Here is a 24217-nt window from a genome sequence, read left to right as displayed (position 1 = left end):
ATATAGCATAATCAATCTTAATAGGTTATATAGTCAAACCCCAGCTTCTAAAGTAAAATTACACTTGGCAAAGACATAGCAATCTACCCTTCTGTTCGAAAATCTACAGAAAGGGAAATTACATATCCTATACACTGGTAAGTATAGTAGTTAAGAAATTACTCAAATCCAAAATGCCTTTCCCAATTATAAGTCATCTATTCCTGTCTACCTTAGGATGCAATGAAGGACAGTTATTAACTACTAGTACATTATCATTATTATCTCTTTAATGTTAAAACCTAAAGGAAGATACCTTTTGTTTAGAAGCAGTTGATTACTGCTTTAAACTGTGTACGACCTGTGAGATGGTAACAGAAGTAAAGATAGCAACAGACTTGAAACGACATCCTCAATACCTCTGAGAGCTCAGGAGGATGGAGAACCAAGGCATTGTCCAATCCAAGGTCATGCAGAATTAAAAAAAAAAAAAAAAAAGAAAAGAAACAAAGAAATAGTCAACAGGAAGCCAACTCAGGACTTTCAGTTTCCTGTTCTTGCTGCTTGAATAGTTTCACTACCTTTAGAGTTCTTTTCCATTCAGGTAAGACAGAGCCCTATGGGATTCATTCCCCCCTTGTGCAGGCTGCTTAGCTAAGCCATACATTTCTATTGGCCCTATTGATTAGGCATCTGCTTCCTCTGTGAGGATGGTTTGCTCTTGTGGAACCGTGTTTAGCAGCTGTTACAGTTCAGATGAGTGTTGACAGGATGAAAATTAAATTAACACCCAATAACATTTTAACACCTGGTCTAACAACCGCAATATCATTGAATTTCACCTTTTCGAAATTGCTTCGGGAGTTAATTTATCCTTATGTTGACTTTGACCTAAGGAGACACTCCTATAATTTCACTGCAAAAAACTCTCCCTTGGCTGTTCTTTTATAATTTTCATGAACCTTCCTTCTGATCCATGTTCAATGACTGCATGGGCAGTCTCTAGAAAATACTCAGTAGAAATATTCTATTGAAAGATGTGTCACTCTCTTGCTTATAGCTGAAGAGTGAGCACAGACAGAAAATGTTAACTGAAGAGGAAGTATAATATACTATATAGCACAAGCCAGACTGATGGGCAAATAACCATCTACTCAGGGACAACAAAGTTGGAAAGAATGCAGTATTCACACACTTAAGACTTCCTAAGGCCTGACGGGCTTGTAAATAATGTCGAGGGGAAGATGTAGAGCAAGGTCCTTTTGCTGGTAGACTTGAGTCAGATGATTTCATTGAAAAGTCTGACTTTGCTACTCCCAAGCATGTTACACTGTTTAAGATACTTAAATCCCTAAGATTTAGTTCCTCATAAAATCCAACTAATAATAGTGCCTGCTTCACAGGGTTGTTTGACAATTATAAAATCTATGTAAAAATCTTAAAGTGATAGTGCCCCACAGGCTATGACATATACTAAGCCCTAAGTCTTAGGTACCAATATTATTTCACAGACTACCTGAATTGAAAAAAAGCTTTGGGATCATTTAATCTTATCCTCTCATTTTACTGTTATCACAGGAGGTTCAGTAACTTCCTCAAGGATATATATCCACATAGTTGGTGCTAAGAAACAAATCCAGGTTTCCTCATCAGAACTCATATTTTCTTTTTTATAAGACTGACAACTCTTTAATACCCTATTTATTTAGAAAAGATTCTGTGACCATGCTATTTAACTCATTCACTTTTAAGCTCCTTCTACATGTATTTCTCTTCATTCTCTGGGAGAAAGAAATGTTATTATTTGTTATTTGCCAGAGCTATTAAGATGCATACATAATAAAGCTATCAAGCTATCATTTGTTGTTTAGATTCCTATCAGATGCTAGATTTTTTGACAAAGATAAATATAACACAATGCCTATTGGAGGCAAGGGGGAAAATGTTACCATACAACCATACAACAAATACAGTCCAGTTAACAACTGTTAGAAAACAATAATCCATTTAGTGGATTTTCCAAGATCTTCATTTCTCTTCTTGTTTCTGTTGCTTTCAGTTTCACTACTAATTATATTTGAAGGGAAGGAAAATTAGTAAAAGGGAGACCTGCATCTTTTAATTTGGTTAGTATCAGCACTTGATTACAATTTTTAGCAACTGTTTTGTATTTCTAGAGACTAATATTCTATTTTAATGAGATTTTTGGATTAAGTGTAAATTGTATTCATCTACTTTTCCCACCTGCATTTTCCCCTATCAATACAGACTCAAGAATTTTGTCCTTCTTTTATGATAGATTCTTCTCCCTTAGTTTTGTTTTGTTTTGCTTGTTTTGCTTCTCATCATGAATATAAAGGTGTGATACTATGAACACAGTCTGAAAGATACAATTGGAGGTGATAATACTTCGAGAAAATTATATTTTTAAAATTATTTTATCTTCCTTTAAATAAAACATCCCAGAGTCCGGGATTTACAGATAGAAACTACTATACATAGAACAGATAAACATCAAGGACCTACAGTATAGCAGAGGGAACTATAGTCAATATCTTGCAACAACCTATAGTGGAAAGGAATCTGAAAAAGATATATATATAGAGAGAGAGAGAAGAGAGAGAGATGAAGCTGAATCACTTTACTGTACATTTGAAAATAACACGACTGTGCAAATAGATTATACTTCAATTTTTAAAAATCCCAATCCTATATTGTTAAATTTGGAAAATTCAATGAAAGCATTAATTTTTTCAGGAAATGTTCTTGTAAAAGAAGATAAAATTTCATGGAGGAAAAAAAAATGACAGAAGGGAGGAATGGGTATGAGGATCTAACTATTCTAATCTGCTAGTATGAGAAAAGCAGTCTTCCACAAGTGAAAATCAAATGGTGAGAAATGCTGAGTGTTTTCAAAATGTTATTTAACTGCTTAACTGCTTCATTCTCCTAAATGTTTCCCTATGTCCCCTCAGGCAAATGAAGCCTTTGTTACCCTAACTCTAGAAAGGATCTCATAACCCGTAACACATAATTTGTAATATATAATCATTAGAGATATATGATATGCTCACTAACACATACAACATTGATTTTTTTTTCTATATTTCCCAGAAAAAGTATAAATATCCTGAGACAGGTATGTTTTTCACTTAATAAAAAATGTAATAATTGTAAAGAAAATTCTTTCTAGCCACTTGAATATACATTTACAATAGGAATAATGGTTACAAGATTCTCAAGTTCTCATAAATATGATAGCATTTTTTAATCAATAATTTGCAAAATTAATTACTTAGCATCTGAAAGTACTCCTACTAAAAATAGTACATTCACACCATGGCCAGCATTAGTATTTTAGTGTTACATGAGAAGTAAGAACAGAAAAATTTTATAAACCTTCGAATTCAACTAAAATACAGCTGATCATTCTTAAGAGGTCTTAGAAGCAAGTGACACTTTGCTTGTGAATATTTTAATTATTCTGTACTACAAAAAAAATGAGGTTATCTAGGAAAGAAATATTATTTTCCTCGGAGAAAGAGAGAGGCACGAGAAAAGAGGAAGAGAAATTGAAAAAAGTTCCCATCTATTTCAATGCCAATATATGGATGTATCAAATAATATTTCATAAAATCATAAAACTGGAAGGGTTCCTAACACTTCATTCAATCCACACCCATGCCTCCTGGAGGGATATAGAAAATTAGAAAAAGAGGAAAAATCAACTTTTGATTTTGAATCAAAAAAAGCCATCCATCAGCCCCTGGTTTTATTTATAAATATTCCAAACACAGGAAAAATCACATTACTTTAAATGCTTATCAGGTTCATAATCAATTTGCTCAATTGTGTACAGTATGATCATTTTGGCAATCAAAGCAGTTAGAGCTTCCCTCTGCCATTCAAGAGACATTTTTTTAATTACTTAATTTATTAAAAGTCCACAGAATCACAAACCTAGAACTAAGGCTAGGGGTCATCTGATAAGAGCACTTCATTTTACAGATGAAGACTATGACCATAAAAAAGTGACAGTTTTGCCCATCATCACACAGATAGTCAGAAAAAGACCAAGATTCAAATGGAGGGACATTAGCTGGCAGGGCAATATACATTTACTATACCAGATTAATTGTACATCTTCCTTTACTGTTTGTTATTAACACCTAAATGGCAGCAGAAACTAACAGGGGTATGAAAACTTTAGAATCTTTTTTTCTATTTGCCAAAGCGAATCAAGATCTTACCCTCTGAGTCATGAATCATACATAACATAGGAGAAGCCATTCCTTCAGATGTTTGCCAGCTTGCCCTTACAGTGCCCTCACCTGCTACAGCAGAAGACTGCTAAAAAGTATATCCAACTCAAGAATTTTTTGGAAGTGAGTGTTCAAATTTATGTATTTGGTGCTAATGTATACTAGCAGGAAAACTGAGTATGTACAAACTGGATATGAAAACTAATCAATATATTATTTGCATATATAAATAATGTATTGCTTCAACATTAAACACGTCTGCTATAAAAGGTCTCTAAATCTCTATTATGGGTATTCTATTAGAAGGATGAGACTCCTAAGCTCTGTTCTGATACTGCTTTGCCCTCACCTAACAGACTTTCAAGATATTTTCCTGATTTCACTTTTAAAATAAATCATATTAAGAAAAATAACAAACAAGATTACCATGGTATGTGGAATTCAACTTTGTCTACCAAAAATCACCAAGAAAGCAAAAAAGGACCCATTTTCATCAGCATTTAGGCTAGGAATATCAAGAATATAAAATCTTGACCTGGGAACTCCGTGGTACAGATGTCCTTTAAAGCAATCTTGACAGAGTCACCTAATCAAGACGTCATGCGGCTGTGGCACATACCTACATCCATGTGAAACACAACCTGTAGAAAGAAGAAGCAGAGAGACCCAATCACTCTTTGGCTGATGTTTTATTTATTACCTCACCACCAAATGTTAAGTAAGCAGGAAAGCAGACTTTCTCTTATTTAGAATCATAAGAGGAAAAGTCCTTATCTGGAGATTATGATTTAACATTTTATTACCAAACTGGGAATAATAAATGTAGTCATATTTGCTTTCAGAGAAGAATCAAGCTTAATACATTTATACAAATATTACCTTCCTAAGAAAATAGATATTGAAGCTGAGGCTCCTAGAAGTTCATAAAACTCAGACTGAAGGGAATTGCCTTTCGAATCACTTACACATCCAGGATGAGCTTCAAAAAGTAAAGAAATTAGGGGGAAAAATAATGTGTCTGTAAAATTATATTAAGTATAATAAAAAAAACCCCAAATACATATTGCCATCTAATAGAAAATGTTACAAATTAAAATATTTTATTATTGTAGTGATTTCACCAAAAATATATAATTAAAATATTTCTCATCTAAACTACTGATTTTTTTTGAAAGAATGAGTTGCCAAATATTTGAAAAATAATCACATATCCTGAATAAGCTCACAGACTGTAATATTATTACTGCAGAAAGATAACAGTTGAATGTGCAATAGTGAATGTGAATAGTTGGAATTTTTTTCTTGTACTTGTTACATTTTACTGGCATCACTTTCATCCCTTTACTGAAGAATTCAACACATATCCTAGAATGTAGACCTTCTGTGAAGCAAACTACAATGCAGGGGCAGATCCTAGGGAGAGGGCAGAAATGCCAGGATTCCAAAGAAACAGATTAATTAATGATGGGCAATACTGGAGAGTCAGTGGGGAAAAGAAGAAAAAGTTTTGCTAACCTAAGGATACCACAACGCTGAAAGAAGTGCCCTCTAGAGCAAAGGTAACTTTTTCTTATTTACAGAACTAAAGACAGTAAACTCAGATAGTTTCTATGTTACAATCAACTTCTGTTCCATATTTGAAACCCAGAATGAATTTGCTTACAAACACATGCAATAAACGATGATTAGAAACCTTGAGTGCATTTAACCCATAATGCAGCTAATCTGTTCAAAACTAGCATTAGGGATGGAGAATTAGTATCAACAGTTCAACAGCACTATTTCATGGCTGCAACATAGAGGGTTCCATCATTCAGGGAGAATGTTCATAGATTTAGTCATCTAAATGTTGACCCTCTTCTTAGAATTCTCTAAAAAGTATAATTCTAATTTGCCTTCCAATATTATCCCATCTAAGGATCTAGATGACTTTACCTTTAAAAATGCCTCTTAAAGTAACTTCACTTGTTTAGATTTAACTGATTTCTCCCACTCTTATTCTCAGTGGAGATGGAAATCCCATTTTTACCATCTTCAAAACAATTACAATCTTGAAAGTCATTGCATTTGTTCAGGTAATCTTGAGAAGCAGACCAACATGTGATCAGTCTTTCAAGAAACTTGTTAGAGAAACACCTTCAAAGAATAAAAGGGAGGAAGCAGTAGTAGGCAGAGAAAGCATCCAGACTGCAATGTAGTTCTGACATATCCGAAGGGAGAGGGGCAAGAAGGAGGATTAGGGAGGTAGTCTCAGATTACAGTACAGCTCTAAGAAAATCTCACCCAGAAAGATAGGGAGTTCCCAAGCCAGCCTTGCCCACAAGAGGAGTCCAGTATCTCATCAGAATGGGCCAACACCAACACTCCTGCCATACTCAATCACTGGTTGAGAATATCATAGAGAAATAGGACTTCATTTTATAAATGGTGGTGGATCCAGAAAGGTGACAGTTGGAAGTGTCTTTAACTATGCTCCCCACAGCAGAAGATCTGAGGTGTCTTTTCAAGATTGCCATAGTAGTTTTTGAATTCTTCTTGCATTTTAAAAGAAGTTCTGAATTATGTCCTAATGTGTGAAGACACTTTGTAAATGTCCAAAAATGGGCAAGAATATGTATGTCAATTTACCCCACCAGCTAGAGACAGGGATTCTATCAGTATCACAGTGACAGAGGAATTAAATTGACACTATGCACATTTCCTGCTGACTTGGATAAATATATCTCTTAATTCACATGGGAAATTCTTTAAAAACCTGAGGACCCTACTTCCACATTCATAAGTATGCATTATTTTTCTCTTGATTGATGAAACATATCTTCAAATAAGTTTTTCAGTTTTTCAGTTTTTCAGTAACGTGCTTCTTCAGAATATGTGTATCTAAGAATTCCTTTCCACTGCTTTTGCAAAATCATACCAGTTTGAGAGGAGATAAAGGAATTTTAGCTTAGTTACTGATAATGTATCATAAGGTGGGGCCCACATGTCTCTCCACAAATAATTTTTAAAAGAACAAGAACTACAGCATGTAAGGACAAAGGGTTGAAAATAAGAAATTCCAAGGCCACTAAGGAACAACTGGAGAAATAAATTTAACTACATAGAAACTGTGGTGGTTATTTGAATTTGCTTTTCCATACTAGAAATACATACAAAATCATATAGCTTACTTTTTTGGAAATTGGCTCCTAGAAGTGAATTAGTTGCATTCACGTGGTATTTGGCACTTACCAGGGGCTAGCAAGCACAGATGAGTGCTTTTGTCTGTTCTGCTCCCTCATCACTAATTATCTCCGTATAGACGGCAGTGGTAGTAGGTGTGGCAACAGCAGGGTTTTGCTCTGTGCTTATCACAGCTATGGTGTTTTGACTCTGTAACAAAACTTCCAATGGCAACCTCTTCACAATGCTTCTGTCAAGACCTAACTCCCTTATGGAAACAACTAATTCCCTGTAAACATCCAATTCCCTGTAGTAAATCTCTTTCTGCTTGGTTTCATTTTCTTAAACAAAAACCTTAACTGATATTCAATGACTATAATAGAGAACTGCATGTCTAATAGGGAGATAAACTGACTGAAACCATAAGCTGAAGGACTTACTTATGACCATACTCAGATCTTCCAAAGAATCCTGTGGAAGGGGATTCCTGGTAGGGAATACTTGAATGTTTACAAGCTCACTGGTAGATTTTGATGCAGCTAGGGAGAGGAAAGCTTCCAGAGACCAGTTCCTAGTACTTAATCAGAATATCTCCTTGTGTTGAAGAGTGCTTCAGAGTTTACAAAGTGGAACCATCTGAGCATTTTTCAGCTAGTGTCTGAGACAAATGGAGCTAAACATGAGAAATGTTATTATCTGTTCTGTAGATAAGGAAACTGAGTCTCAAAGAGATTTTCATAATTGGCAACTAGTAGTCTAAATAAAACTCTGCTTTTTGCCTTGCAGTATACTTTATCCAATACAATACATTCTCACCACATAATAATTTCTCCCACACAATAGTAAAGTTTTTTTTAAATATGATTTGAACTCATAGATGAAATACTTAACTATTCTACAGAAATTGGAAAAAACTGGAAAAAATTTATATACTATAATTTAATAAATAATAAAAAATACACTTATCACTGATCTCTTAGCACAACAACTAAAACTTGCAATAGCAGGCCTAACAGCAACCTCATTTTCAATGTCTAATAGCATCCTGAAACTGCATATATGTTTTAATTTTTGTCTTCAAAAGACACTACCCTTCTTATTCTCTTGCGATATTATCATTACCCATTCTTTCCTCCTCTTGGTGGTCATACCTTTCTTTTCTATACCCATTTAATAGATATCCAGAGTTACTGAAATTTATAACACTGAGTATCATGCAATATTACCATGAAGAATTTAAAGCACCACACGGTAACATGCAAGCACAAAAGTAATCTGTTTTATGAGATGTATTAGTATGAATGGGGTATACGCCAAAGTGAGCAACAGAACACAAGTAAATGACACAGAAGAGTATAATCTATCTTATAGCAGGCTATCTACCATGGTCAACCCAAACTAAATGTTTCTGATTCTACAATTTGAGGTGACATGCAATTCACATTTATTCAATCCAAAAATTACTGCAATTTAATAAAATACAACTAAAATTAAATCCATATGCTATTATTAATACTGAATAAAAAGAATGAAGCTCAAGGAATAACCCTCCCAGACTTCAACCAATACTAGAGAGCTTCAGTAATTAAAACAGCATGGCACAAAACAGACATATGGATCAATGGATCAGAATAGAAAGCCCAGAAATAAACCCAAACACTTACAGTTAATTCATCTTTGACAAAGGAGGCAAGAATATAAAATGAAGAAAAGACAGTCTCTTCAACAAGTTATGTTGGGAAAGCTAGACAGCCACATATAAATCAATGAAATCAGAACACTCCCTTATACCATACACAAAAATAAACTCAAAATGGCTTAAAGACTTAAACATAAGACACTTCCTAGAAGAGAATGTAGGCAAAACATTCTCTGATATAAATCATAGCAATGTTCTCCTAGGAAAGTCTATGAAGCAATAAAAATAAAAGCAAAATAAACAAATAGTACCTAATTAAAAATATGAGCTTTTGCGCAACAAAAGAAACCATAAATAAAATGAAAATACCACCTACAGAATGGGAGAAAATATTTTCAAATGATGCGACTGACAAGGGCTTAATTTCCAGAATATACAAACAGCTTATACAACTCAGTAACAAAAAAACAAACAACCCAATCCAAAAATGGCAGAAGACCTAAACAAGCAGTTCTCCAATGAAGATACATAAATGGCCAACAGGCACATGAAAGAATGCTCAATATTGCTAATTACCAGAGAAATGCAAATCAAAACTACAAAGAGGTATCACCTCACCCAGGTCAGAATGACCATCACTAAAAAAGTCCACAAATGATAAATGCTGGAGAGGGTGTGGAACAAAGGAAACTCTCCTACACTGCTGGTAGGAATGTAGTCTGGTGCAGCCATTATGGAAAACAGTATGGAGATTCCTCAAAAAATTAAAAATAGACTTACCCTATCATCCAGCAATCCCACTCCTGGGCATATATCCAGAGGGAACTCTAATTTGAAAAAATACATGCACCCCAATGTTCATAGCACTAGTTAAAACAGTCAAGACGTGGAAGCAACCTAAATGTCCACTGACAGATAAAGAAGTTGTGGTATATATATAATGGAATACTAGTCAGCCATAAAATGAATAAAATAATGCCATTTGCAGCAACATGGATAAACCTGGAGATTGTCATACTAAACAAAGTGAAGTAAGCTAGAAAGAAAAATGCCATTTATCACTTTTATGTAGAATCTAATTTAAAAAGGACACAAATGAACTTATTTATAAACCAGAGACAGACTCACAGACATAGAAAACAAACGTATGGTTACCAGAGGGGAAAGGGAGTGAGGAGGGGTAAATTGGGAGTTCGAGATTTGTAGATACTAACTAAAATAGATAAACAACAAGGTCCTAGTATATATCACAGGGAACTATATTCAATATCTTGTAATGGCCTGTAATGAAAAAGAATATGAAAAGGAATATATATATATATATAACTATACTGTAAGCCAGAAATTAACATTGTAAATCAACTATACTTCAATTAAAAAAAGTTGGAAAATTAAAAATAGGAAATATGTTGTGGAGAGGGATTACTACATTTTATATTTAGCTTCACTAGATTAACATCACTATAAACAATTTTACTACCATGTAATGAGCATCAAATACGTGCCAGGAACTATACTAGGTGTTTCACATAAATTATCACATTTATACTTCATAGTAACTTTCTACAATATTAAAATTCACATTTTCAGATAAACATCTCAGCAAATTTAATAAATCTTAACAGCACATGATTAATAAGTGATAGCACAAAATTTGAAACTGAATAACTCTGTGCATGTATGACAAGGCCAAACAAGCTCTCTAGGCTCACACTGGAAGAAAATGTCATACACTACATTAAACTAGTTCATCTGGTTCATTTCTAATCTAAAACCCTCAGCAAATACCTCCTGAACTGCTCTTATGTTCAAGGCACCGAGAACATCTGTGCTTTGAAGGATAAATTAAACACAAATCCTATAAAAATGATTAAATTGGCAGGCACATAAGACCCATACTAACAACGATACAATGAAGAACGTGATGTGAGCTTTAAGAAACAAATAAATATAGTCCTTTGGAAGTCCACAGAAGTTACTATGCTTTGCTGAAACAGGAGGGACTGTGTGGAAGTAATGGCATACGAACCTGGCCTAGAGAGATAGATGAAATTTAAAGTCAGATAATAATAAGTGTCAGTGAGGATGTGGAGAAATTAGAAGACTTCTACACTGTTTGGACATGTAAAATGGTGCAGCTACTTTGGAAAACACTCAGGTAGTTCCTCAGTGGATTAAACATACAGTTACCATACCATATGACTCAGAAATTCTACTGCTAGGTATATACTCAAAGAGAAATGAAAACACATGTCCATATGAAAGCTTGTACACAAGTGTTTATAGTAGCATAATTCATAATAGCCAAAAAAATAGAAATGACCCAAATGTCCTTCAGCAAACAAAGGGCTAAACAAAGTGTGGTATATCCACACAATGAAATATTATTATCCTGTAAAAAATGAATGGTGTACTGATACATGCAACAACACAGATAAATCTTGAAAACACTATGCTTATGTGAAAGAAGCCAGTCACAAAAGTCATACATATTATATGATTCCATTCATATGAAAGTCCATCATAGGGAAATCTATAGTGAAAGCAGTTGCTTAAAGCTGGGGAAGGAGATAAGAAGATAAGGGTATGATAGCTAAAGGTATGTGTGAGTTTTCTTCTTGAGGTGAAAGAATAGAGTAAAAATCTTTCCTGACACAAGAAATACCATAAACCCACAAAAAAAGATTTAGCAGTTTTGTTTCTGCCTTGCTCAATTACTGCTACTTTTTGTACAATATTGTTTTAACAACATAGTATTCATATAAAACAATGTTACTCATGCACAAACTGACATTTTTTTCTTATTGTACTATTAAGGCATAACCAAAAACTTGAACAAAAAAATCCTCCCTTATATCTTCTCTTCCACAGTCAAATTACAATCACTCTCTTATTGTTTGCTTGTTTACTTTGATTTACAATTGTGTGTTCTGGTATATTAGTATCCTATTGCCATGTAATTAATTACCACAAATTTAGAATCTGAAAACAGAAGCCATGTATTATCTCAAAGTTCTGTAGGACAGAAGTCTGGGTAGACATGGTAGGGTTCTCTGCCTCAGTGTTTCAATCAAGCTATCAGCCAGGCTGGGCTTTTTTCTGAAGGCGCTATGGAAGAATATACAAGAATATACTTCTAAACTGGTTCAAGTCATTGGCAGAATTCAATTCCTTGATTGTAGGACTTAAGTTCCCATTTCCTTGTTGGCTGTTGGTGGGGAGTTACTCTCAGTAGTTAGAGGCTGCACCTTAGTCTATGTGCATGGTTCCCTCCATTTTCAAAACCAGTAATACAACAGCATATCACATCCTTATTGTACTTTGAGTATCTCTGACTTTCCTTCTGCCCCCATCAGAAGAAAACCCAGCTCCCATAGGGCTCATATGATTAGGCTAGGCCCATCCCTATAACCTACCTTTAAATTAACTTAAAGTCAACTAATTAGTGACTTCAATGACATCTGAAAAAAATCCCTTTTTCAACATAAGGTGACATAATCAGGGTGTTTTGTGTCATCATATTCGCAATCCCAGATATTAGGGTAGGAAATTTTGGTGGTCCATTTTAGATTTCAATCTACTGTAACTGTTTAAATGAAAAAAAATTCTATAGATGAGGAAACTTTGGAAATACTGTCTAAGAAATAGTAAATAGGTTCCTTTTCTCTGTATAATATCTCCATATGCTTAACCAGTTTATGTATATCATGATTTTTCAAGAAGGGAGTACTCTGTGCTGGTATTTTTCAAATTGTGTACCATGGTTCATTTTATCAATTTAGTTCATCATGACCAGAACTGGTCATAGGAAAATGAAACTGAGTAGAAAATATTAGAATCAATCATAAGAGGTTAAAGGTATTTTTATGAATGATTTTATATTCATCATATATTTAAATATTGTTTACCAAGTGTTAAGCAGTGTTCTAAGAATTTTACCAAAATTAACACTTGTCAATAATAATATAGGCAAACCTAGAGATATGCAGGTTCAGTTACGGACCACTGCAATAAAGCAAATATCACAATAAAGCAAGTCATACGAATTTTTTGGCTTCCCAGTGCATATAAAAGTTATGTTTATACTTTATGGTAGTCTATTTAAAGTGTGCAATAGCATTATGTCTAAAAACACAACCTATATAACTTAATTAAAAATACTTTATTGCTAAAAATTGCAAACCATCATCTGAGCCTTCAGTGAGTCATAATCTTTTTGCAGGTGGAGGTCATGCCTCGATGTTAATGGTTTCTGACTGATTAGGATAGTAGTTACTGAAGGCTGAGATGGCCTCAAGCAATTTCTTAAGATAAGACAACAATGAAGTTTGCCACATTGATTGACTCTTCATGAGCCATTTCTCTGCAGCATTCAATGCAGTTTGACAGCATTTTACCCACAGCAGAACTTCTTTCAAAATTGAAATCAATCCTCTCAAAGTCTGCTGCTGCTTTATCAACTAAGTTTATGTAATATTCTGAATCCTTTGCTGTCATTTCAACAATCAAGTCCACTGTTTTATATGGGCATGGTCTGTAGTGCCCCAAAATAATTACAACAGTTAACACCAAAGATTACTGATCATAGATCACCATAACAAATAATAATAAAAAAGTCTGAAATATTATGAGAATTATCAAACTGTGACACAGAGACAGGAGGTAAGCAAATGCTGTTGGAAAAAATGGTGGCTACAGACTTGCTAGATACAGGGTTGCTACAAAAGGTCAGTTTGTGAAAAAGAAAACCACTGCAAAGTGTAATAAAGTGAAATAAAATGAGGTATTTCTGTATTTACTGATAAAGAAACAGAGGCAACAGAGAACCTAGCCAAAGGTGAAATAGTCAGTGAACGGTGGAGGCAGGATATGAACCCAGATTCCACCTGGGTATCTAGAACCCAATGAATCTTGGTCAATGTTCTTAAGTTGTTCACTAGTACTCTATAATTTTTGCTTTTATTTCACTAGGTGTTTTTTTTTTTTTTTTGTCTGTATACTTGAAAAATAACAGTCTATGTTATATTTCCCTGATATCGATTACTGAAATCCTCTGTTGAGTTCATCAGTCAAATTCATCAACCTTACCTGGCTTTAGAAATGCCTGTGTAAAGCATTCTTTATTTCACAGAAAGAACTCAGATTCAGATAACCATCAATGATAATTTAGATTTATAAAACAGACCAGGAATTCACTGAGGTAAAGAAAGTCTCACTTCCTAGACTCAATTATACTTATGGAAGCAAGAGTAAAAGGTACTAAATACATACTTGTAGAATGTAGAAACAATGAACTGAATTACTTAGAGCAATATGGAAGAATCTTTAAAACATAGTGTCAAGTTAAAAAAAGAAATGGAAAACAATATAAAACATTTAGGTAAAGATAAAGGGCATATACGTATAAAGACAGATAAAAATGCCATGTAGTTTTCATAAAATGCATACATATCCACAATACAACGGGTACAATATAATGGATACAGATGAACTTTTTCAGAAAAAAATTTAATATTAAAGGCACCATTAGTAGTGATTTTAAAATTATATCAGGACCACATGCTTCTGCCATGGAACCTTGCCATTGTCCTGGCTCTCTTATGGAAACTTCCTAACTACTGGCTTTCACTCTGGCTATTTCCTCCTATCCCCACCTTCTGTCCTCATGCTGCATATCCACTGCCACTGATTATTTAACTCATTAATTTAAGTGTAAGACTACCAATTCCACTACCCTATTTAACTGATGTATGTGTACTTTAGTAAGTCTTCTGTGCAAAGCACAGATCATATTATTTTCAACTCACCATTTATGATGTAACTGGCCATTTCTTCTAGAAGTAAGGTATCAAGTCTTTGGTCAGGAAAATGACTTTCTATGGTAAAACGGTTTCTGTAAGAGTATCATTTTAAATTGCAGCTTTTGAGGTATCTTTTTATAAACACAAATTCTCATAAATCCAGTGGATATCCATAGATTATTGATGGTTAAAAAATGAAGTTGATAGTTGATATATTCTTTAATATTTGTCTGTTTATTTTATTAGGATAAAAACTAAGGTTATTCATGAGGATTCAAATCAAATGTCTGTATCTTTCCAAAGCATTTTTCATTAATAAGGACTTAAGAATTACTGATGTATTTCTAGAAATTCAGAGAAACAGGCTTTCTTGAGACAAAAGAATTTATGGAGAAAGAAATCAAAAAGTCCTAAAATATTCCAGATATTTTAGCACAGATTCGGATAGGTTCCAGTTAAGTACGGTTAAGTTCTAGAGATCTGTTTTATAACACTGTACCTAGTGTATTATACACTTAAAATTTTGTCAAGTATCAACCTCATGTTAAGTGTTCTTGCCACAATAAAGTAAAATAAAAATAAATAAAATAAAATAGAAGTACTGAGGTGGGGGAGGGTAGAACTCAAGTGGTAGAGCTCATGCTTAGCATGCACAAGGTCCAGGGTTCAATACCCAGTACCTCCTCCAAACACAAATAAATGAATAAACCTAATCACCTCCCCCTTGTTAAAAAAAAAAAAAAGTAGTAGGAGTCAACACTGAGTGTTTCTTTATGAGTATCTCCAGCACTAAAATTTACAAGCAAATTTCTCTAAAGACAAGTCTACTTTACCTTTCACTTTCCTTCTCCTTCTTGCCATTTTCTCTTTATTCTCATATAATTCTGGCCATAGAATTTAAACGGTTCTCTTGAAGTTTAATAATAACTTAGTCATCAACTCAAATACACTTTTTTCTTCATCTTCTTCCATAACCTTTGATCTTCCACTGGAGACTCCCTCTCTGTTTATGACCGCCTGCTCCTATCCCTTTCTGATTCTTCTGAGAAAACTTCTACAACGTATTCTTCTCCTGTCTTTTTTGCTAGGTCCTTTTCTTTAAACCACCTTCCAAAAATTCTGTTCTCATCCCTTTCCTCCCATCTCCTCCTCTTTTATTATTATTTCCCATTTGCTTATTTTTGCTTTTATTTCCATTACTCTAGGAGCTGGTTCAAAAAATACTGCTGAAATTTATGTCAAAGACAGTTTTGTCTAAGTTTTCCGATAGGAGTTTTATAGTATCCAGTATTACACACAGGTCTTTAATCCATTTTGAATTTATCTTTGTATACAGTGTTTGAAAAGGTTCTAATTTCATTCTTTTGCATATAATTGTCTAGTTTTCCCAGCACCATTATAGAAGAAACTGTCTTTTCTCCATTGTATATTCTTGCCTCCTTTATTGTAAATTAATTCACTGTGAGTATGGATTTATATATGGATTTTGTATCCTGTTCCATTAATCTATATGTTTGGTTTTGTGCCAGTATCATTCTGTTTTGATTACTGTAGCTTTGTAAATAGTTTGAAGTTAGGGAGTGTGATTCCTCTAACTCTATTCTTCTTTCTCAAGATTGTTTTGGCTATTTGGAGTTTTTTGTGTTTTCATGCAAATTTTAAAACTTTTCTTTCCAGTTCTATGAAAAATGTCATTGGCAATTTGATAGAGATTTCATTGTCTTGGGTAGTATGGCCATTTCAACAATACTGAGTCTTCCAGTACAAGAGTATGGTATATCTTTCCATCTGTTTGTGTCATCTTTAATTTCTTTCATCAGTGTCTTACAGTTTTCAGAGTACAGGTCCTTAGCCTCCTTAGGTTTATTCCAAGGTATCTTATTCTTTTTGATGTGATGGTAAATTGGAAGTTTCCTTAATTTCCCTTTCTGCTATTTCATTGTTAGTGTATAGAAATGCAACTGATATCTGTATATTAATTTTGTCCCCTGCAACTTTACCAAATTCATTGATGAATCTAGTAGTTTTCTGGTAGCCTCTTTGGGATCTTCTATGTACAGTATCATGTCATCTGCAAACAGCGACAGTTATACTTCCTTTTTTCCAACTTGGATTCCTTTTCTTTCTTTTTCTTCTCTGACTGCTAGTGGCTAGGACTTCCAAAACTATGTTGAATAAGAATGGTGAGAGTGGATATCAATGTCTTGTTCCTTATCCTAGAGAAAAGGCTTTCAGCTTTTCACCATTGAGAAGAATGTTAGCTGTGAGTTTGTCATATATGCCCTTTATAATACTGAAGCATGTTCCCTCTATGCCCACTTTCTGGAGTTTTTATCATAAATGGATATTGAACTTTATCAAAAGCTTTTTCTGCATCTATTGAAATTATCATATGGTTTTTGTTCTTCAATTTGTTAATGTCATATATCACATTGATTGATTTGTGGATATTGAAAAATCCTTGCATCCCTGGGATAAATCCCACTTGATCATGGTGTATGATCTTTTTAATGTACTGTTGGAGTCAATTTGCTAGTATTTTGTGGAAGATTTTTCCATTTGTATTCACAAGTGATATTGGCCTGTAACTTTCTTTCTTTCTGATATCTTTGTCTGCTTTGGGCATCAGGGTAATGGTGGCCTCACAGGATGAATTCAGAAGTGTTCCTTCCTCTGTAATTTTTTGGGATAGTTTCAGAAGGATAGGCATTAATTCTTCTCTAAATGTTTGGTAGAATTCCCCTGTGAAGCCATCTAGTCTTGGACTTTTGTTTGTTGGGAATTTTTAAATTACTGATTCAATTTCAGTGCTGGTAATTGGTCTGCTCATAGCGTCTATTTCTTCCTGATTCAGTCTTGGGAGATTGTACCTTTCTAAGAAGTTGTCCATTTATTCTAGGTTGTCCATTTTGTTACCATATAGTTGTTCATAGTAGCCTCTTATGATCCTTTATACTTCTGTGGTGTTAGCTGTAACTCCTTTTTCATTTCTGATTTTATTAATTGTTATTAATTAGTTATCAGCTGTTGGTACAAGGCTTGATATTAGAAAGTTACCATCTTAGAGCAGCCATTAAAAAACATCAACTAATACAAGGCTAGAATCTAGTAGCCTTTTCCTTTTTTCATTATTTTCTTTAAGCATAATTGTTTAATATTTCCCCCAATTCCTTAAAAAGTGCATTAGAGTTCTCTAGACGGAAGTAATTTTGTGTGTGTGTGTGTGTGTGTGTGTGTGTGTGTGTGTGTGTGTGTGTGTGTGGAGAGAGAGACAGAGAAAGAGAGACTGATTTATTATATGGAATTGGCTCACACAATTATGGAGGCTAAGTCCCAAGATGTGCAGTTGGCAAACTGGAAACCCAGGAAAGTTGATGGTGTAGGTCCAGTTTGAGTCTGAAGGCCTGAGAACCAGGAGAGCCAACAATGTAGTTCCAGTCCAAAGACTGGGAAAAAATATCATAGCTCAAAGGCAGTCAGACAGAAGGAATTCCTACCTACTCGTAGGAGGATCAGCCTTTTGGTTCCATTCAGACCTTCAACTGATTGGATGAGGTTCATCTGCATTAGGGAGAGTAATCTGCTTTATTCAGTCTACCAATTAAAATGTTAGTCTCATCCAGAAACACCCTCATAGAAATAGCCAGAATAATGTTTGACCAAAATCTCAGTACCTCATGACCCAGGCAAACTGACACATAACATTAACCATCACAGTGAGGAAGTATGAGTGAACTACACTATATAGTGCATATAGTATATATAATGTATGTATGTTTATACAAACACACACACACACACTATACTGTTAGAATAGTCTTCTTAAAGCACCATTTCACCATGTCACTCTGTATGCAAAATCCTTACATAGTTCTCTGCTATGCAGTATAGTAGTTCCTGTGTTATTTTCATAACCTACTGCTAAACCTTGTTATATACTACTAACAGTCAAAGCAAAATACTTGCTGTTTCTAATTCATACATTGCTCATCCTATTCCTTAAATGTGGCAATCCTCCCTCTCCATTTTACACATTCAAAATCACTCCTACTCTTAGGACTCAATTCAAATGTTATTTCATCCATAAAGTTTTCTTTACTCAATATAATCTCTCTTTATTTTACACAAAACAATCTGTTTACTTTGCACATGCAGCACTCTCTCTTTGAAAAGACCTCCTAATTTTGGATGTTCCAAGGTTCAATCTCTGATCATCTCCTCTTCCTAATTTGCACTCACTTCTTTGGTGAGTCATCCAACCTTATGGTTTTAAATAACATCTATTTTCCAAGGACTCATAAATGGACTTATCCTATGCAGTCTTCTCTTCAACATCCCAGATCTATGTAACCAATGGCCTACCTGATATCTCCACCAGAAAGTTTAATAGACTTTTCAAACATAACATGTCCAAAACTGAACTCTTGATCTTCTACCCAATACTGCTCTTCCTTCTCAGAGGTAAGAACACCATCCCTGCAGTTGCTCAGACCAAAAACTGAAGTAGTCTTTTACATGTCTCTTTTCTCTCACAAACCCTTCCAATCCATCAAGAAAACCTTTTGGCTCTACCCTCCAACTTTATCCTGAATCAAACCACTCAGTAATTCCATCACTATCACCTGGTCTCATCCACCATTATTCTCTGTGTGGATTTTTGTAATACCTGCTAACTGATCACTAAGTTTTTATTCTTATCACTCATGGATACGGTACGCAATAGCCTGCAAAGACCCCTGTGAATCATCATTTCCATTACCTCTTTAACTTCGTTGTTTACTCCTTTCTCCTTTGTTCATTCTACTGAAACTGCACTTATCTTTTCACTATTCCTCACATACACTAGGCACACTCCACTATGGGGCATTTTCAATGACTGGTTTATCTGTCTGAGGTCTTCTTCTTCATGATATTCTCATGACTAACTTCCTCACTCTATCAAGTCTAAGACCACGTTTTTCATGATGCCTACTCTGACCGTCTATTTAAAACTGCAACTCTTCTTACCCTACACTCTTGATCACTTCTTCCTGTCCCATTTTTTCTACCCATAGTATTTGTCACTCTCTAATACACTATCTAATTTACTTACATTAAGTGTATTTGTTCATCTCTTCCCACAGTGGACATAAAATCTACAGTAACAGGTATTTTAATATATTTTGATCACAAATATATCTCAAGTATCTAGATCAGTGTCGAATGAATGACTTTTCCCCCTTTTAAGCTATTTCATATATTATACACTGGAGTGCAGTTATTTGTGTACAGTAGTCCCCCTTATCCGAGGGAGGGATATGTTCCAAGTGCCTCAGCAGATGCATGAAACTTTATGTAGATAGTACTTAACCTTATACATACTTTTTCCTCCTATACACACATACCTATGATGAAGTTTAATCTATAAATTAGGTACAGTAAGAGGTAATGCTAACTAATAATAAAATAGAACAATTATAGCAACATACTGAAAACAAGTTATGTGAATGTGGTCTCTCTCTCTCTAAAGTATTTCCTTGTACTGTACTCATCCTCCTTTTTGTGATGATGTGGGATAATAAAATGCCTACGTGATGCGATGACTTGGGCATTGTGATGTAGCTTTAGGCTACTATTGGCCTTCTGATGATAGGTCAGGAGGAGCATCATCCTGAATCATCGATCTTCTTTTCGTGTCTTTTTTAGAAAATAAAGTGGCTCTTTGATGGGGATAGGAGAGAAGGCTGTCCAGGCTGGAATGGGGTTCAGTCATGAAGAGTGGCCACATGAAAGCCCACAGTGCCCAGAGCACAGCAGCTGGCAAACATCAGCAAGTAGGCAGGCAGTGCTTCCCAGCAAGACAAGGGCAGCATGGTCATGACAATGCTGATGACTGGATGTCAAGAGCAGACAATGTCAGCAGTAGTTGGGGATCCTGGGCCATACGGAGTAGGAAGGTGCAAAATTTCATCACAGAACTCAGAACAGCAAGCAATTTAAAATTTATGAATTATTCACATTCTGGAACTTTCCATTTAATATGCCCAGACCACAACTGACCATGGATAACTGAAACCACAAAAAATGAAACCATGGATAAGGGGGAACTATCATATATCTCATTTTCCCTTTTCTGTTTGTGGTTTCCATTAGGAAAAGATCAGTGTCTAATTCATATTTGTTAACTTCATCTCCATCCACAATGCTCAGTATACTGCTTTGCACATAAGAAGTAAACCTTAGTATTATTTTAGTAAAAAGAATATGAATTCAAGTAAGTTTACATTTTTTAAATGAGGTAAATTAATTTCTAGTGTATGTTTCACTGAAATGAGGGTTAGCAGTTACCTTCCTTTCCACCACTTAAGAAATGACAGAAACTGGGGCCTGGAAAGCCACAGTGAAAGGCAAGGTTGCCTGTTTGCCTTTCTTTGGAGCCAGGTAGTTATTCATCTCTAGTTCGCTGCACATTTGCTGCACTTCTGGCAGTGTCTCTCCAAGTCTTCTCCTCAATCCCCAATTCCATCCTCACTTCTCACTACTTCTTCTTATTCACAACGAAAGATGGCTACCACAGCTCCCTAGTCTAACACTCCCTCAAAGAACAGGTGACCCATTTCAGTTTCAAGGGCTTCAGCCTAGTTAACACGAACCATAAAAATTTAACCTGCCAAATTTTATTCAAGCCTTTCCTGACCACTTAAATGATGCTTGCTATAGGTCCAAATCTCCTACTTAAGGAAACTTGCCTAGTTCAGCAGATACTGCCAATGGAGCAACCAAATTCACTCAAGTAATAGAAGGAATCTTGACTAGGTTAAAGAATTCATTCTGACTAATTACTTTGATTCCTTTGTCCCATTCATCATTCATTCTCTTTAAATAGCTATGCCAATTTACTTTGTCTTAACTGTAAGATTTATAACCTTACATGTTTACAATAGAAAGAAATGGAAAAAACAAGCCCAAAAGAAAGTTTCAAGCCCAACAGGCAAAAATTACGTCTGTCCAACTTTCATTTACATCAACATGAAACATTTAGGCAAGATACCTTAAGTTATAGCTTTAAAAAAATCACCATGGATGAAATATTCACCTTTTTTCCATCTAAATGTTTGTTTTCTAGTAATTTCTGGTTGTCATAAAGATACCAGATCCCAGCTTTCTGGGATACATAGCCCTGGGAGAAAACGTTATTTAACAAAAAAATACAACAAAAATTTAAAGACAGACATCTCATCTCTTTTATATTTCTTTTCCCTTTTATTTCTCCTAAATGAAAAATGTTTAACTTGAAACAGCAATAGAGAAAGCTTATGATTAATATCATCACTCATCTGGAGTTTGAGCTATCTCACGTCTTCTTTCTCCAATCCACTTGATGCAGTTTTAAAACACATCCATAAATTCTTTGACACTCTTCCTATCGAAAGGTGGAATCCGTCTTCTCATCCCTTGAATCTGGAAAGACTGTGCATAGATTGACCAATATAATATGCTTTGTGACTTCCAAAGCTAGGTCATACAAAAAAAAAAAAAGAAACAAAAAACCTATGTGATTTCTGTCTTCTTTGCTGGAACACTTCCTCTTGGAGTCCTGAGCAACTAAGTAACAAATCTAGCTATTACAAGACTGCCATGCTGGAGTGCAGTCATGTAGATCCCCCTATCAGCACTCCTAGCTGAGTCCATTCTTCTGTCATCGTGGTCTAGGTGTCAGGCATGTGAGTAAAGAATCTTGAAAGGGGATCCTCCAGCCCAAACTCTTTTCAGCCTTCAGACCTCTGAATCACCACCCCATTCCATGAGCATAACAAAATGGTTGTAGCTTTATACTCCTATATTTTGTGGTAGTTTGTTATGTAGAAGCACATCCCAAGGCAGTAGCTGTTTCTTTTGACTTCCAAACGATCTCTCCATCAGCAAAACATTTATAGCCAGTTATCTTTTGTAAAGGGTCTGACAAACTTCAAAGTAAAGTTATTAACAGGTAATAACTCATTATAATCCTGTGAGCCTCCAACTTCCTCATTATAAAACCAAGGGTATGTGCTCTGTAATCTCCTGGATCCCTTCCACTTCTGGCTTTTTTAACACTCAGGAGCAATGCCTTAACTTAGAACAATGAAGCACCAATGGTGGTACTTGTGGGCTATAATATGATTTCTAAATATTTAGCTTAGAGTCTCTCAAATATATCACTAAGTTGTCATCTTCAATTTTCTCCAAGATTAACTCTAGAGACTATGCCAATTCAACAATTCTTAAGGGAAAAGTAGACATTTATGTCTCTTCCTTAATTGCTCTTAAATAAGGTGTGTGATTTCTTTGGATGAAAGATCCAAATAATTTCCATTTTCAAAATAATGTATAGAAGCAGTTCTCTCAGAATCATACTAACACCATTAAATTGGTAGAATATTAAGCAGAGAAATATTTCTGGTGATTTGCACTGGAAGGCAAATAAAAATGTGTGGGAAGTTTACTAAGCATCAAATTTTCTCAAGTAGTATTTTGCCCCAACACATTCTTCTGCTTATCCCTAGAAATTGCAATATTTTGCTGAATTTTTTCTCCCTTAAATAAGTAATTCTATCCCATTTTTTTTTTCTTTTCCATTTAATCAAGTATTAGTTAAGACAGCTGAATAATTTCCCTCCAGATTTTTTACTGTCTCCCTTCTAGTGGTAGACCACCAGTCGTTAGTCAAGAAACTAGTGAATTCAGGTCATATGGGTCTAAATGGAAATACTGTGGCAGCTAAGTAAGTTATATTAGCCATTAAAGCTTAAGTCTGTGCTTTTCTGAAAATCCTGAGGTAACCCTCCCATCACAGATTGCATGTGTTGTTCCTTTGACATTAGAATAACTATGAAATTATTTTTGACTGAGAACATACTGAAACTTATCATTATCCAACTCTGGTGCTTTGACTAAAATGTAACACTTTTACTGAAGCACTGAAGCTCTCATTAAGTAACCTTAGCTTAGTCAAAGTGTCATTGTTGACCTTCTGTGCTTAAGGCACGTGCTGTTCCATGTAGATAGAGGCTTTTCTACCACACTCCTCTTAATGGTGCATAATGGGAGTTACATGTGCATATCAGGAGGAGAATAGACCTTAATTTGGAATATTAAGTAGCACAGGCACATAAAAGCCTTCATTAAAATATTTAAAGTATGCTAAACCCATAAGAGCTAAGAGATGTGTTCCTATGGGAGAAAAATTGCAACCTTAAGCTCCCTCCTTATCTCAGTTTTTTACATTTGTTAATAAGAAAGAACATTAACTAAAAGTTACTTTTATCCAGAGACGGAGAAAGTGCTATGAGACTACCAAAGGAATGGCTCATGCTTTGCCTGTTGTAGAACACAACAGAAGGGTATAGTAAACA

General features: G+C 34.8%; 1 long non-coding RNA gene across 1 annotated transcript in view; it reads right to left on the bottom strand.

Annotated features, from left to right (window-relative positions):
• Positions 1–24217, bottom strand: part of LOC105094197 (uncharacterized) — a 1056246-nt gene that overhangs the window by 1018371 nt on the left and 13658 nt on the right. The window contains exon 3 of the long non-coding RNA XR_004137286.2: positions 4777–4882. This is a non-coding gene — a long non-coding RNA (uncharacterized LOC105094197). The remainder of the gene's footprint in view (positions 1–4776; positions 4883–24217) is intronic.

This window comes from Camelus dromedarius, chromosome 5 (assembly GCF_036321535.1).
Source record: "Camelus dromedarius isolate mCamDro1 chromosome 5, mCamDro1.pat, whole genome shotgun sequence".
NCBI classification, from domain to species: domain Eukaryota; kingdom Metazoa; phylum Chordata; class Mammalia; order Artiodactyla; family Camelidae; genus Camelus; species Camelus dromedarius.
Note: the sequence above shows the minus strand (reverse complement) of the source record. Positions and strands in the feature narration are given on the sequence as shown.